The sequence below is a fragment of the Tachypleus tridentatus genome, chromosome 1, assembly GCF_004210375.1.
Source record: "Tachypleus tridentatus isolate NWPU-2018 chromosome 1, ASM421037v1, whole genome shotgun sequence".
NCBI classification, from domain to species: domain Eukaryota; kingdom Metazoa; phylum Arthropoda; class Merostomata; order Xiphosura; family Limulidae; genus Tachypleus; species Tachypleus tridentatus.
This window is the reverse complement of record NC_134825.1, coordinates 76,791,458-76,803,935: the sequence shown is the minus strand read 5'-3', so window position 1 is coordinate 76,803,935 and position 12,478 is coordinate 76,791,458.

Sequence of the window (12,478 nt, the reverse complement as noted above, 5' to 3'; positions counted from 1 at the left end):
TAGTTTTTTTTATGGCCTTTCTCATGCTCACCCTTGCAGCCGTGGGGGCGTTATGTTACGGTCAATCCCAGTATTCGTTGGTAAAAGCGTAGCCTAAGAGTTGGCGGTGGGAGGTGATGATTAGCTGCTTTTCTTCTAGTCTTACATTTCTAAATTAGGGACGGCTAGCGCAGATAGCCCTCGAGTAGTTATGCGCGAAATTAAAAACAAACAAACAATCTTGTTGGAGCAACCTTTTTAACTTACAACTTTAACTATGTTCACAAAGAACCTAACATCAGTTACATGTACTGTTCTGATGTGTTTTTTTATGTTTATAACATGTTACTGCGTCTCTGTCTTAATATCAGTAGGAGGAAATTCTGTGATTTTACAGAATTATAATTTGTTTTGGTGTTGCCTCTACGTACAGCTGAATCACAGAATAACATACGGTGCTGTTATATCACTCGTATACCAATGTATCGTTTCATTATTTTACATGTGTTATTAAATATGACCTTTCACCCGGTAATACATCATGTTTAGATATTTGGCCAAATATTTTTAAACGCTTAATAATACATGAATGCAGATGGTTCTTTATAACTTTGTAGATATAATACAATAGTTATATACCACAGTTATAGTTACCTCCATCGATCAACTAAAATCACCAAGTAGTCAAACGTGACCGTGAGCAACCGAGAAAGCAACAGTCAAGTAAGAGGTAACTGGTAAATAAAGATATTTATGAATCAGATGCATTTCTAGTATCTTTATATCATTAAGAATAAAATAGGTTATTGGATACATCATGCCGAAAAAAACAACGAAAGAAATCAATACAAAAGCTGTAACGAGTAAAAAGCCACAGTAATACTGTGTAGAAAATAAGTTTGTTCAGTTACCTGGGATCTTACATCAGCACATTCGAGATTGCCGTTCCTGGGACAGTATTCCATTAGGTCATTAGCGAACTAAGTGTCCAATAAAATTTTATCTAAGCTTATCTAACATCTAACTGATATTCATTATATTTTTAAAGCTTGACTGTTGATTTACAGACGTTTTGAGGAGTGAAATTTGATGAATATTGGGAAAAATAAAAGTAGTTCCAATATTAAGATAATTTTAACTCAACTACTTGATTTTATATCTGGGTATTAAGAAAAAAACCTGTTCCAACTCCTTTCGTAAATCTACACGAGCGTAAAAAAGCAAAAATGTCTGTTACAATGGATATTATTCATATATATATATATATATATATACAGTCGTCTATGAAGTGTTTCGTATAATCTTAGAACCTTCTCGATTATGCCTATAACATGAGATAATTAAAATCAAACAATCATGGAATTAAAGTTTTCAACTTGAGTGACACCTTATGTGCACATAAGTAGAGACCCATAGGTTTCAGGTACATTCGTCTCTAATTCTGTACTAATGATTAAAGGAATGACAGCAAGCCAACAGCACCCATTGCTATATGGCTCTTTGAACCCAATAATTGGATTAACTGTCACTCTTACAACGCTGAAAGTAAAAAATGTATTTAACAGCACAACATTTCGAACCACGAACCATTCGAATCACAGACGGTAACGCTTACGTTATATTCATGTCCGGCTCCACAGTAGACATAGAGAATCATGTTTCAGACTACTGTATTGAAAAAAACAGTAGTCTTCGATCACTTAAGATAACGTATTTTTTAATGCAATACCAGTTTTGAGCATGTCAAGATTAACAAAAATTATATTTAGACAAACATACATAAGTATTAAGTCTCCAGAGGGCGTTATTCATTATTCGACTGATTTTAAAATAATAACTTGAGTAGTAACTAAGTGGCCCCCCAGTGGCTCAGCAGTATGTCAGCGGACTTACAACGCTAAAAACCGGGTTTCGATACCCGTGTTAGGCAGAGCACCGATAGCCCAGTGAGTAGCTTTGTGCTTGATTCAAAACATCAACGACAACTAAGTGAATATGGTCACCCTTGCAAGACATAAAATAAACTAACGTAGGATCTGAAATTGCTTTAGACTTTATTATTCTTATTTGTATATAAGATTCTCTACGTTTACAGTCTTTAATGAGAATTTGATTTATATCAGTTATTATTTCAATAATTTCAAAATGTTGATAGAGGTTCATGTATGTATTCAACTATGAATTTTATCTATATTAAAAATCTTAACTAAAGTTTGCATGAATTTATTTATCTTGTTTAATATATTTCATATTTTAATCATTTTTCTTCATGTCTATACATTAAATCCCAAGCTATTTTATTTAGTAACATTTATATCTGATGTTTGTTTTGTTTTCGAATTTTGCGCAAAGCTACACGAAGCTATCTGCGCCAGCAGTTCCTAATTTAACAGTGTAAGATTAGAGGGGAGGGAACTAGTCATCACCGTCCACCGCCAACTCTTGAGATACTCTTATACCAACGAATAGTGGGATTGATCAACACATTACAATGCACCCACAGATGAAAGGGCGAGCATGTTTGATACGACGGGGGAATTCGAACCCGCGACCCTCAGATTACGATTCGAGTGCCTAACTACCTGGCGATGCTGGGCCCGAAAATGAAAAACATAAATTATATATGTCAGTTTTCTTCACACTCAAACGTATATGTGTGTGTTATTATCTAGCTTACAACAAGAAAAAGTAGGAGAATAGATAACACAGTTAAGAGCCGCACAAACATAACGAGAGAAATGAACGTGGGTTGGAAACCACTAACAAAATACAGGGCATAGAGTCCGCACATGCACTTGACCGGTCTTAATGTATAGGCTTGCCCGAGTGGTAAACATAGAGTTACAGAACAGACGTTCAATGCATACTAATAATTACCCAGAAGCCTTCACTCAGAATAAATAAACTAGGCCAGCTGTGTTAGAAATAAATATGATTAATATTGCATGAAATATTTCTTTAGAAACAAGTATATATACTGTATTGAGATACCACAAAATTTTTAGCATTGTTTAGTAAGTAATTTTTAATGTGGTTTTTCAGGTAGGAAATATATCCTTCAATTTTAATAGTCGTCGTGAGACGAACGTAAAGTTTGCTTGTTTGTAGTTAAGCATGTGTGTGTGATTTCTCATAGGAAAGCCGCATCAGGCTATCTGCTGAGTTCACCGAAGGGAATCGAACCTCTGATTTTAGCGTTGTAAATCCGTAGATTTATCGCTGTGCTAACGGGGGACGCTTAAGCACAAAGCTACATAATTGTTGGGCTATGCCCACCACCGTCATGAATCTAAAGAACTCTGTTTTTTTGTTTTCGTATTTAATAATCCAACACAACTTTCGTTTAAAACAAATTAAAATGTACTGATATTTGTAAAGCTATTCCCTCACAGCAATTTCATGTCTTATATAATTACGAAAACATGAAAAGTCGTTACAGAGTTGTACACTAAAAACACGAGTGGAGTTCTTCGCCATCTGGTGACAAATAAGCTATATTTTAAATGTTATTATTTTATACATACTCTATCATTATTAATCTTTTCCATGCTCGTGGTACACCTGAAAGAAGAAGTAAAGTCCTTTAAGGACTATAGAGACAGTGAAAATATTGATTTAATTTGCCCCTTTATACAAACAGTTTCTTTTCGATCAGTGAAGCTGCCCCAACATTTATAACATTTATAACTTTTCATACAGGCAATTTCCTTCGAGTAAGTAAAATAATCTAACCTCTAATAGTTATTGGAAAACATTCATGACCATTTAATCTTGAAACAGGTAACAAAATCTTAATGTAAGTTTAAATCATTTCCTACTGTTTATTTCCGTCTGATGAGAAAAACATCGAATGATGAGAAATATTCATGAAAATTAAAAACCGCACAGAATGAACAGATCTACACACATACATACACTGCTGGCCAAAATGTTAAGGCCAATGAACATAAAAAAAAAATATGCATTTTGCGTTGTTAAACTCAACCACTTATTTGAGTAAAGCTTCGAAAGATGAAAATAAGAAAAGGGAAAATAAAAATAAAAAAAAAGTCCTAAACAGGGTAGGAAATGCCCAACAAGAGGTCTCAGTTGGGAGTTGCACGGCCGTCATTGTGAATAACTTCAAACATTCGCATTGGCATGGTCGATATAAGCGTTTGCAGAAGGCTGGCTGGAATTGTATTCCAAGTATTGAAGATGGCTTCACGAAGATCATGCACTGTTTGAAAGTGACGTCCATTTCTATAGACATTCTTTGCTATCCACCCCCAAACATTTTCAATGGGGTTCAGTTCGGGCGAACACGCTGGATGGTCCAAAAGAATCACATTATTCGCCATGAAAAAGTCTTTTATCCTGCGGGCATTGTGGATTGCAGCGTTTTTCTGCTGAAAGATCCAGTCATTTCCACACAAGCGAGGGCCTTTAGTCAATAAGGATGCTCTCTCCAACATGCCAATGTAGCCAGCTGCTGTTTGACACCCATGTATAACCTGAAGCTCTATTGTTCCGTGGAAGGAGGAAGCACCCCAGATCATGATGGAACCTCCTCCACTGTGTCGTGTAGAAAGTGTCTCCGGTGGGTTATCCTTATCGTGTCAGTAACGTTGGAAGCCATCTGGACTATCCAGGATAATGTTTTTCTCATCAGAGAACAAAACCTTCGTCCACTTTTCTACGTCATATGTTTGGTGCTTCTCAGCAATGTTTAACCGAGCTGTTTCGTGTATGGAAGGAGGCGTAGCCTTTGAAGACGTTTACGGTTTTTAAAGCATGTCTCTCGTAGATGCCGTCTTATTTTCTTGAGCTGCATTCTGCGTCCGTAAGGGCCTTAATCTGGTTCGACGATCATCTCGTATCTTGCCGGACAACCCGTCGAATCCTTCTGCTCAACGCCGGCAAAATGTTCTTGGGCCGACCACTTGAAATTCTCGTTCCATATCCTTCAGGATCTTTTAAGAAATTTGCAACAGCAGTTTTACTACGCCCAATCTCACAAGCGATGGCACGTTGAAAGAGACCTTGCTTTTGCAGCTCGACAATTCTGCCACGTTCAAACTCTGTCAATTATTTAGCCTTTGCGATGCTTTTACCCAATGTAACACAGGAGATGTTATTGGGAGATGTTGACAACGCTAATGCTTGAACACAAGTGACTAAATTTCGTTACGGGTTTACCGATTAACGCTTCGTTACAGTATGGTCTTAAACTTTTGACCAGCCGGTATTTAGGCTAATTTCATAGTGTTCACATTATTCCTATTAAATGCTAAAAATGTTTTTTATTTTTATTTTCTCTTTTCTTATTTTCATCTTTCGAAGCTTTACTCAAATAAGTGGTTGGGTCTAAGAATGCAAAATTCATATTTTTTCTTTATGTTCGTTGACCTTAAGATTTTGGCTGGCAGTGATATTATATGGATTTACATGCAAAGAGAGTACTATGTCTTGGAATTTCAGATAATTTGATAGGTATTTTTTATTGTGTTTGACGAAAAGTTTATTATCGCAAAATGAACTATATATTTCCACGCACACAACGAAAACATTCAGAAAGAGATCTTTGACTAAGTGTACATCGAACACAGAACAGTAAAAACCAACAGAATAAACACAGTTACGTGAACAGCACGTACAATGACTTATTGTAACAATACAAAGAGTACTATGTGTTGTATTTAAGATCTTACTGTAACAACAGTATAATAAATATTCTCACCGGCTTCGAATTTCTCATTTATTAGGTGCTTGAGAACAGGAAACATAATGAACAAAGACTGACGGGATTGCGTTACACCATGTTCTTGATAGGTGAAACCCCATCTTAGTGCTGAATTCTATATTTCAATAAAAGGATGAAATTTTTGTAATGTCCATTTGTGTTTCTCTACCCCCTCCTTATTTCAAGGCCTTCCTCGGCTCAAACTATAAAAATTAACTTCTAACGAATCTAAGAGTCTTATTGACACAGTTGTAACTTCCACGAGTCACTTCTTTAGATGGGTCTGGCATGGCCTAGCGCATTAAGGCGTGCGCTTCGTAATCTGAGGGTTGCGGGTTCGCGCCCGAGTCGCGCCAAACATGCTCGCCCTTTCAGCCGTGGGGCGTTATAATGTGACGGTCAATCCCACTATTCGTTGGTAAAAGAGTAGCCCAAGAGTTGGTGGTGGGTGGTGATGACTAGCTGCCTTCCCTCTAGTCTTACACTGCTAAATTAGGGACGGCTAGCACAGATAGCCCTCGTGTAGCTTTGTGCGAAATTCCAAAACAAACAAACGCTTCTTTAGCAATACATTATGACAATTTACATCTTGCACAACCAGAGAAAACTTTTATGGCTATAATACCTACAGTTGTGAAGCATAGTCTGTTGGTATAGTAACTGATACAATAATGTGTCACAATCACATTGATAATACTTTTAATTATATTGTTGATTATTGGCCTGATGTAAGTTTCCAGTAGTAAAAGGTTACAAATAGTATTTCAACCATACTCTCGAGGCCTTTCGCTCAGTACCACAGATCATCAGAGTGGGTGGATTAGAACATTCACATTATTTTGAAATTTGTCTAGTAATTCAAATGTTGGAGAGTTGCGATGGTAGAAGTATAAGCCAACCATTTAGCAACTTAAATTGTTGGACAATTTAAAACGAGATTGTGAAGATAGGCATTTAGGTCACAATTTAGAAAATAAACTGCTGTAGAGTTGTAAAGATAAAATATATAAATTCATCAGTAGATTGAAGGATTGCATGTTGAATGTTTGAATGCACATTTTAACATTTCAGGTTCATGGATACTTCAAAATATAATGATTTAAAGCAACCAGTTAAAAATCAAAGTTGCTAGACAATTATAAAGATGGACGTAAAACCTACCTGTAACTCATAAAATTTGTAGTCATATGAAAAACAATACAAAATCATGACTACAGTTGAGTTATTCTAATGGTTATATGATATACATATATATCAAATGTTGTCGCGATAACTAAAGATAAGACAAATAACTTCGTGACTTGATATATCTTAAGTCTACCAAAAATATCACATTGTTTTACCCGTTTTCAATCGATCCGTAATCCGAGGGTTGTGGGTTCGAATTCCCGTCACACCAAACATGTTAGCCCTTTCAGCCGCGGGAGCATTATAATGTTACAGCCAATCCCACTATTCGTTGGTAAAAGAGTAGCCCAAGAGTTGGCAGTGGGTGGTGGTGACTAGCTGCTTTCCATCTAGTCTTATACTGCTAAATTAGGGACGGCAAGCGCAGATAGCCCTCGTGTAGCTTTGCGCGAAAGTCAAACCAAACCCTTTTGTAACTACTATGAGGCCTGGCATGGCCAAGCGCGTAAGGCGTGCGACGCGTAATCCGAGGGTCGCGGGTTCGCGCCCGCGTCGCGCTAAACATGCTCGCCCTCCCAGTTGTGGGGGCGTATAATGTGACGGTCAATCCCACTATTCGTTGGTAAAAGAGTAGCCCAAGAGTTGGCGGTGGGTGGTGATGACTAGCTGCCTTCCCTCTAGTCTTACACTGCTAAATTAGGAACGGCTAGCACAGATAGCCCTCGAGTAGCTTTGTGCGAAATTTCAAAAAACCAAACTTAACAACTATGATATTTACTTTACATTATTGTACAGGTGTTGTGCATCTAGTTATCGACTCTCTGATTTAAAGAGTTTGTAAACTTATTTTATACTTTACCTTAGATAATGGTCACCTATTGCAAAGCTTGTTCCATTGACGCTTGTATCTGTTTGGTCCTGTTTCTTTGTTGATTCTCTTGAGCGAGGTTATGTTAACTGCTAGGAGAACACAGATACATGTACAAGTTAGTATGATATTGGGATGGGTTCTCCTGAATACGTTCATTTGGAATTATCGTTGATGTAAGTGTTCTGACGATTACACTATAGGATTGACATAAAAACGAGGTATCTACACGATTCCTGATCTCTCTTTCTCTCTTGTGATCCTGTTGTAAACAGATTTAGTTCATGAATTCCACCCCAATTAACGTGTTCAACATGATAGTGGTTGACGAGAAAGTTCCCTCCAATATCCTCCCAGTCCATCTCAGTCAACCTGGGAGAAGCTGGCGCCGAACATGCTTCCCGAAAGGGCTTTCATTCAATATAAAAACTCATAGCTAAGACGGACAAAGAGTTTGCTTGTAGATAAGCACAGAGCTACACAATGGGCTATCTGTGCTCTGCCCAACACGGATTTCAAAACCCGGTTTTTAGCGTTGTAAGTCCATAGGCGTACCTCTGTGCCACTTGGCAGGGGACAAAAAGAAAAAAAATATTAAAATTATGTTTATATTTTTAGTATACGAGTTTCAAATTCATGTTTGAACATGAAAGTTCGAATCCATTGTAATCAAACCGTAACTTATGGAATAACTACATAGTGTATAGCTAACAGTTTAGCTCGAAAACACGTATTGATTGTCTCGTAATTTAGTATGTTTTTATCTACGAACTCAGTGTATAAAACATTACAGAACCTTCACGTAGACTTATTGCTTGTAATTTTTGTTATATAAAAATCAACTTTTCTCCAGAAATCACTTTGACTTATAAAAGATGTACAAAGACCATGGCAGATGCAAAGACACTTTTTGAAGAGATGGCGAATGATGCAAGATTTTCAACCAGAGACTGAAATTTGTCGAAGGTATAAGAAATCCAGGTTTGAAACTGTTAAACACAAGTACAGATGTAAATGGTTTTGAGTAAGCACTTATACCTTGAGATGGAGGATCATAAAGATAGTTGTTTAAATTAACCTCTAAACAGTCAAATTGTTTTAAGATTGTAACAATAAACTTTCAATACAATCACATAACATCTATAACTGTTAGTATCTTGTAACAATAAAGGGTTAACTTACTCTTTAATGTCACAGATGTCCGGAGAATTGAAAGATAAATTTTTAAATTCGTCACAACTCAAATGTTACGAAGATAGACGTTCAAATGAACTACTTAAAAGCTAAAAATACTAGGCGATTGTTAAGATATACAGTTAGAACTGTGTCATATAATATATAACTCTACTAGACGATCATCAAAATTAACCTTTAAGAGTCAGCCATTTAACTGCTGAAAGACTGTATAATAGCCGCTTAAATAAATCGTTTAACAGTTAAAACTACTGAAAGGTAATAAATAAAGACGCCGAAGTCCTCCGTTTGATAGTTTAACCCGCTTGTGGATTCTAATGGTAAGTTTTTAATTAACCATTCAAATCTAAAACTGTTAGAAAATTGTAAAGACAGACAACAGAGTCGATCATTCAAGAGATAATTCTGCTGAAGAGTAATAAAATGAATACACTGAAGTTAACAATATAAAAGCTAAATCTGATAAGGAATATTTAAGATAGGGTCTTATGTCCATCATTTAACACCCTACTAATGAAAAATAGTAAAGATAGGGTCTTATGTCCATCATTTAACACCCTACTCATGAAAGATAGGGTGTCCAAAACACCCTACTAATGTAAAGATAGGGTTTTATGTCCTTCATTTAACACCCTACTCATGAAAAATAGTAAAGATAGGGTTTATGTCCATCATTTAACACCCTACTAATGAAAAAAGTAGTAAAGATAGGGTTTTATGTCCATCATTTAACACCCTACTAATGAAAAATAGTAAAGATAGGGTTTTATGTCCATCATTTAACACCCTACTAATGAAAAATAGTAAAGATAGGGTTTTATGTCCATCATTTAACACCCTACTAATGAAAAATAGTAAAGATAGGGTTTTATGTCCATCATTTAACACCCTACTAATGAAGAATAGTAAAGGTGGAGTTTTACGTCCATCATTTAACACCGTACTGATGAAGAATATTAAAGATAGAGTTTCGTGTCCGTCATTGAACACCCTACCGATGAAGAATATTAAAGATAGAGTTTCGTGTCCGTCATTTAACACTCTACTGATGAAGAATATTAAAGACAGAGTTTTATGTCCATCATTTAACATCTAAACTGCTAAACATCTAAACTGTGTGTGAAAGATAAAACTTCACTCCACCATTTAACAAGTATAAGATTCTAATGATAGACTTTTAAGTAAACCGTAGAACAGGTAGAATCACTGAAGAAATCAAGAATTTCAAAACTTCAGAGAATGCGCACTTTTGTTGGTTTATTTTACCTAATAAATCTCTCAAGTTTAATTTCATTTCAAGGTTTACAAGGTTTAATCAATACAAAGCTAAAAGACAATAAACATACGAATGTACATCGTGTCCATATAAGGCAAACGAGTACAGGTAACTTGTTCTCTTACTCGTTGTCCTTCGTAATGCAAGTATCGCTGTTGAGGCCTTGTGGAAGGTCTCCTAGTTTTTACTTACACTTGATATGCATGACACGCCTCACCTGAAGAGTGAGTCACCTAACGGCAAGAGAAACCAGATTAGGAAACATTGTTTTTATTTGGTTTTGTCAATGAACCCATTTAAAAAGAAGCTGGTGTGTACATATGACTATAAAAGGTATTAAGAGTGTTTTTGATTTTAGTACGTAAACCAAAGTAGAAATGATGATGCGATTCTTAAAGTCTGGAAGAACAGTGAACTTACACATGTAGCATATAGCTGCCATAGATCTAATAATGGCCCGGCATGGCCAAGTGGGTTAAGGTGCTCAACTCGTAATCTAAGGGTCGTTGGTTCGAACCCCTATCGCACCAAACATGCTTGCCCTTTCAGCCGTGGGGGCGTTATAATATGAGGGTCAATTTTACTATTTGTTGGTGGTGGGTGATGATGACTAGCTGCCCTCCCGCTATTCTTACACTGCTAAATTAGGGACGGCTAGCGCAGATAGCCCTCGAGTAGCTTTGCGCGAAATTCAAAAACAAAATCATAAAATATAATGAAATCATCTGCACCGTTATTTAATAATGTGGAAAAACCTTTTCATAAAACGTTTTGGTTAAAATTCTGCCTAAACATTTCAGTTTGGCTTAACACTTTACCAAGTTTGTTACAACAGCAGCAAATTATTTCATGCTGCTATATTTTTCTCGCCACAGAATGGCATGAAATAAAACCTATCTATTCATGGTGTTTCAAAGCAGTCTATTTTGATCATATTAGAGCTAAATATTATTATTGGAGTTAATTTCTAAAGAAAAGGAGAGGGCGGAAGCTGTGCTTTCTAAGTAAGGGTTTGTTTGTTTATTGAATTTCTCGCGAAACTACACGTGGGCTAGCCGTTCCAAATTTTGAAGTTATAGACTAGAGAAGAGGCAGCTAGTCAGCATTACCCACCACCAACGCTGAGACTATACTTTATCAACAAAAAGTGGGATTGACCATACATTATAACGCCAATGCAGTTGAAAGAGCAAGCATTGGTGATGGATTCGAACTGCAAGCCGCAGATAGTGAATTGAGTACCCCATCCACTAAGTTGTGCTCCACTTAAAGTAGATTAAAATGTTTTCCTATGTGAAGTTTGTCCTGAGAATTAACTTCCTATCTGACTAGGTGTAACTTAACATAAGCATGCAAACTGACTCAGGAACTTCAATGCTATGTTCGTTATTGTAACAGCACGTGATTTCCGTTGCATAAAATTTCATTACAGTTTTGAAAGGGAATTCAAATGTCTAAGAGCTACTCGTTTGTTACATAGTTTAAGACTGTTATTGTTGTTACTTTTGGAAATGTAATGCACAAGTTTGGAGTTCTATGAAAGTAAAAACTACGATGCGTTAGAATTTCAATAATTCTTTATAATTAGTTATTTTGTCTATTTTACGTAATGTAATATCTATGGTGAATATCTAATAAAACTTCACAGAGTAAGAACACATCGTTAGTTTACTCCTTAGTTTTTAGTAAGTAGTGTTATAGCTCAAACTCAGTTTCATTTTGGAATTATTGTAATGCACTTTCTTACTGAGTGCCAATCTTTACCAAGATGGTCAGTGAAGACCACTTCTTCCATACTTAGGTTCATATCTAATAATATAATACGTATGAAGATTAATAATACGTAAAATAAAAGTACCGTATCGTCTACCGAACCCAATAACATCGATGAAGCCTAGGCATTACACCAAAGTCGACAAGAGTTATAGATATCAGCTCTACTACCTAGGCATTACACCAAAGTCGACAAGAGTTATAGATATCAGCTCTACCACCGCCATTACACCAAAGTCGACAAGACCTATAGATATCAACTCTACTACCTAGGCATTACACCAAAGTCGACAAGAGCTATAGATATCAACTCTACTACATAGGCATTACACCAAAGTCGACAAGAATTATAGATATCAGCTCTACCACCACCATTACACCAAAGTCGACAAGAGTTATAGATATCAGCTCCACCACCGCCATTACACCAAAGTCGACAAGAGCTATAGATATCAACTCTACTACCTAGGCATTACACCAAAGTCGACAAGAGTTATAGGTATCAACTCTACTACCGGTACAATAGGATCTTTTAAAC